This window comes from Otolemur garnettii, unplaced genomic scaffold (genome assembly GCF_000181295.1).
Source record: "Otolemur garnettii isolate 467f Iridium unplaced genomic scaffold, OtoGar3 scaffold00215, whole genome shotgun sequence".
Lineage (NCBI taxonomy): Eukaryota > Metazoa > Chordata > Mammalia > Primates > Galagidae > Otolemur > Otolemur garnettii.
The window spans coordinates 730895-735858 of record NW_003852610.1 but is presented as its reverse complement, the minus strand read 5'-3'; the positions used below and the strand labels follow the sequence as shown (position 1 = coordinate 735858).

At 40.9% G+C, this 4964-nt stretch overlaps 2 pseudogenes; one reads left to right on the top strand and one right to left on the bottom strand.

Moving 5' to 3' along the window:
- The window catches only part of LOC111722120, an 86026-nt pseudogene that overhangs the window by 6050 nt on the left and 75012 nt on the right, over positions 1 to 4964 (top strand).
- On the bottom strand, positions 2027 to 2124 carry LOC111722123 (annotated as a pseudogene).

The following is a 4964-nucleotide window of genomic DNA, read 5'->3' as shown; positions in this document are numbered from 1 at the left end:
GAACTCTGTTCACTCACAGGGAATACCTTCTAATTACCGAAAGCCCACTGAAGAAGAATCTGTTGTAGCCCAATGCTGTTTTCATTCATTAACTCATTCATTCATGTCAGGAGCAATTAGTGGGGCTTCCTGTGTGCCAGAAGCACAGATGAAAACCTCAATAGCTCCATTCAAGGGCTCACATTTTCCAGGGAAAATGAACATGAAAATAATTACACAAGAGTATGATATTATAATGATATTTAATGGTTTGTATGGTGCTTCATCTATGCCAGGCAATGTTGTAAGCACTATGCCCTATATTGCCTCATTTAATTCTCCTGCAAACCCTATGAAGTAGATAGTATAATTATCCTCATTTTACAGATGAGGAAACTGGGGCTTGGAAAGTTTAGGCAAGTTGTTCAAGTTCACTCAGTAATTAGTGCCCTACGTGCCCTGGTGCTAGCATCAGAGGTGTGTGTAGAGATGATACTCGGGCTGAAAGGTGTCTGAGCCAGCTGTGTGGGATGACTGCTGAGTGGCTAGTGGGACAGGAAGGCTTATCAGATGAACTGGATATCAAAGGACAAAATAGCCAGGTCAGATTGGGAAAAATCTGAGCAAAAGGAATGACATATGTACAAAAGAGAAAAAGAGGGAGAGAAAAAGAGATGTGGCCAGAAATGCAAATGAATCAGCATGGAAGAGTTCTTGTTGGGGTCTGAGGCTGGAGATGAGCTGTGGACACACAGGAGGGCCAAGTGCTTGCAGCTCTGAGCTGGGTTTCCTCTCAAGAATTCCCTGGAGGGGAAGGTGCAATGATGGGATGTGTAAATATTACTTCTCCCTCAGGGTCTATTTGTATTTCTAGCTACCTGCTCAACAGGTCCACACAGATGTTCTCAACAAACTCTTGATTTTCCCCTCAAACTTGCCTGTACCTCATTCTACCCTGTGTCAATAAATGGCAGCCATATTTACACTGTTGTTCAGTCAAAACTTAGAAGCTGTCTATAATTTCTCTGTTGCAGCACCTTTACTTGCTCCTCCAAAATATATCTTTGAATGTAACCTCTTCCCTGCACGTCTGTTAGCCATCACCATAAATCAAGCCACTATCATTGCTCACCCAGCCTAGATCATTAGTTTTCTTGCATCCACTGCTGTCCCTTCCTGGCTTTTCTCTACATATCCAGGACATGTGAAATACAAGTGCTGTCATGCCTCTCCGCTCCTAGCCTCCCATGGCTTCTGAAGCTGGAGCAGCAAGCCCATCCTCTGCCTGCAGCCATGTTGCCTACCATTGCCCTTTTTCACAGCATCTGCCTGCAGTCTCCCCTCCAGTCTCCCCTCTAGTCCCCCACTATGCCTCTGTGCCTGCTGTTGCCTCTGTCCAGAGGTTCTTTCCCCAGACCTTCGTGCGCCTCAGTTTCTCACTTTACCTCCTTCTGCTCAAGTGCCGTTTCCTCATGGACCCTCATCTTGACCATCTTAACTAGGCTCCTCCTCTCTCCCTCAACTCTGCTATTTTTTTCTTAGCATATCTTTTTGTTATCTAAGGTATATGTGCTCATTTACTTATTGTTTGTCTTACCACACAGACGTAAGCTCATCTGAGCATGGTAGGTGCCTAGTAAATGATGGATGGATGGCCAGAGGGAAGGAAACAAAAAAGGAAGGAAGGAATGGAGGGAGGGAGGTGGATGGGTGGGAAAGGAAGGAAAAATAGATGAATGGATGAAGGATAAATAGAGGGATGGATCTCAGAATGGTTTCATCTGAAAAATAAAATGGAAGGAAGAAAGGAGGGACAGGGAGGGGAAAAGAGAGAGGGAAGGGCAGGGAAGGGGAAAGAAAGAAGAAAAGAAAGGAAAGACTAAAGGAGGGAGGAAAGGAGGGAGAGAGAGAAAGAGAAGGAGAGAACATACCTCAATTACACACCTTTTTAAATTTTATTTGTGATGTATTATAGATTTACATATATTGAACCAACCTTGTAACCCTGAAATAAAACCAACTTGATCATGGTGTATATATATTTTTTAAGCCTTACCAAAACAAGGCTTTCAAAAAATTGGTCACAAACTCAGATCTGTTTCTCTCCATGGAAGACTTGTCCAATCAGAAGAAAAACCAGAGTATAATGTTTTTGATGTGTTGTTGCATTCTGTTTGCTAGGATCTTATTGAACATTTTTGCATCAATATTCATTAATGATATTGGTCTGTATATTTTTTTCTTTGTTGAGTCCTTTCCTGGTTTGGGGATCAGGGTGATATTTGCTTCATAGAATATGTCCACACCTACTTGTATCTCCTATCCATTGGTTTTCCTTCTCATAGATGAATATTTGGAAAGAATTGTCCAGGTTAAAAACCTATACTACCATCACTTCTTTCTCTCCATCCTTGAATCTGCTATTGCCAAGGTCACCATTCCTTCCTTGCTAATAAATCCCATGAGTTCTCTATCTTCCTGGACCACATGCCTTCCTCATCCCTGGTTTTCAGTCTGGCCTCTCCTGCTGTAGGAAGCATGTCCTCCCCTGCCAAGGCCTGGCTTTGATGGGACACACCACCACCACCACCACCACCACCCTGCCCTGCTCCGGGCTCCTGTGTCCACATGACTCTTCCCTGCTGCAGCCCTCAGGACCCTGAATCATGCTCACCGGTTCCTGGCTGGTCTCCCCCACCAGGTGGGAGACATATGGAGCTGAGTGGTCTTGTTCATTTGCAGCCCCAGAAGCAGCATTGTGCTTGGAGTGTAGTCAGCACTAGCAGGATCTGTGAGCAGAGGACTCATGAGCAATGGGAGTTCTCCACACCTGTCCCCTTGTTGTCCTGTCTGCATAGACTCAAGAGATAGGCAAACATGTTGTTTTGTTTTACATTTTGTGGAAATCTATATTAAATTGAACACTTTTATTTTACAGAGCCAAATGGAATTCGAAGCCCAAGTATTCAAAGATCCAACTGAATTCAATGATATGTGAACATCTCTGTATTGTCTCAAGTGAGGAAAACAGGAGGCACATATGTTATTGTTTATTTTTTTCTCTATAGCCCCGAAAGAGGATGGTGAATTACATACCTTGGGTGGGAGTGGAGTTCACTTACATATATTCTCTAGTGGAAGGTGAGGTAAAACAGATGGGAGACAAGAGGTTCCTTATTAGATGTTGGGTTTGGCAAGACATTGTTAGAGATATTTTATCATAGATTATCTCTTGGAGCCCATAACTGTCATTAAGTAAATGAAGAGATTAGATAATCATGAATTATTAAGACAAATGTTCTTCATGTCAAGAAGAAGCTGGATGTACATGGAAAAATCATCAAAACTACTAAATTTCTGTGAAACAATAAATAATTATGATGTTACCAAAATAATATTGGTGTTTAACATCAAAATATCTTTCTTCTAGGCATTGAGAGAGATACAAAGAGATGAAAGATGCGTGGAACCTATTTTAATATGATTTATATTATTGCTTGAGTCTTTGCCTTAACAACCTTACTAGGTTGTAAGCATCTGTCAGCAGGGTGTTACCTGCATACACCTTCACATCTGCCATAGCACTTAGTATTCTGCATGCAACAGGCCCTCCATACAAACTATGAATTGGATTGAAACCTGAAAAGTACCACAGGAAAAATATAAATGAATGCCAGGCAAGCAAAAGAAGCAGGCTGTGCTCTGTTTCTTAGTTTTCAGCTCATCTCTGCAGTCGTTTGTCCAGACAGTCCCTGCCCTCTGTATTGCAGTGGGTTGGCAGAGCCCTTCTGGCTCCCTGTGTCCCTCTATCTGCACCTGAGTGTACCACCATTCCCTCCCACGGGATTCTCCTTGCACACGCCCTAATCGGGGAAGACAGATCTGGCTTCTGCCCGTATCCACCTCCTTAGCAGATCCTCGCAGGCATCGTAGGAAGCATGAGAAAGACAGGGCCCAGTTAGGCTTACGTGCACTACTTCCTGCCTGCTCAGTATACAAGGCAAATTCCTGAGAGAAGGGTTTACAATATTTATTCTATTCATACATAAACATGCTTAGAGGCTTCTAGGCATAGTACATATGTGTTGTCAAATTTAAATAAAAGAGTACATTGTCTAAACAATGGACTGTTAAATAATGTAACACAAAATGACTTCAATTTTTTGATCTTTATTAGAGAATAATTAATAGCTTAAATTTGTACACATTTAAGGTGTATGACTTGATATTTTGATATATGTGTATACTGTGAAATAATCAATACAATCAAGTTAATTAACACATGCATCACCTTATATAGTTATCATTTTTATGAGTGTGATCTACCTTATTAGTAAATTTCAAGCATGAATAATATTGTGACTTATAGTCACACTGATGTTCCTAACTAATCTTCAGAAATTATTCATTTTGAATGAGTGAAACATTGACTTTGCCAACATCTCCCAATTTTCCCTGCCTCCCAGCCCCTATTACCAGCATCCTACTCCTTGTTGCTGTAGGTTTCACTGTTTCGGATTCCCTCACATGAGTGAGATTATGCAGGATTGTTTTTTCTGTCTGTTTTATGCTACTTAGCATAATATCCTCCAGGTTCATCCATGTTGTAATAAATGGCATAATTTTTCTCTTTTTAAAGACTGAATAATATTCCATTGTGTCTGTACATACATGGAATGCACATCTACACATAGATACACATAGATGTGTGCATGTATATGTGTATATATTCCACACTTTACCCATTCATCCATTGATAGACATTTATATTGTTTCCTTATGTGGCTACTATGATTAACACTGAAATGAACATAGGGATGTATTTCCTTTAGAAATGACCAATTATAGAAGTGGGATTACTGGACCATATGGTAGTTGTGGTTTTAACTTTGAGGAACTTCTATGCTGTTTTTCATATTAGCCATACCAATTTGTATTCCCACCAGCAATGTTCAGGGTTCCCTTTTCTTTCTTTTTTTTTTTTT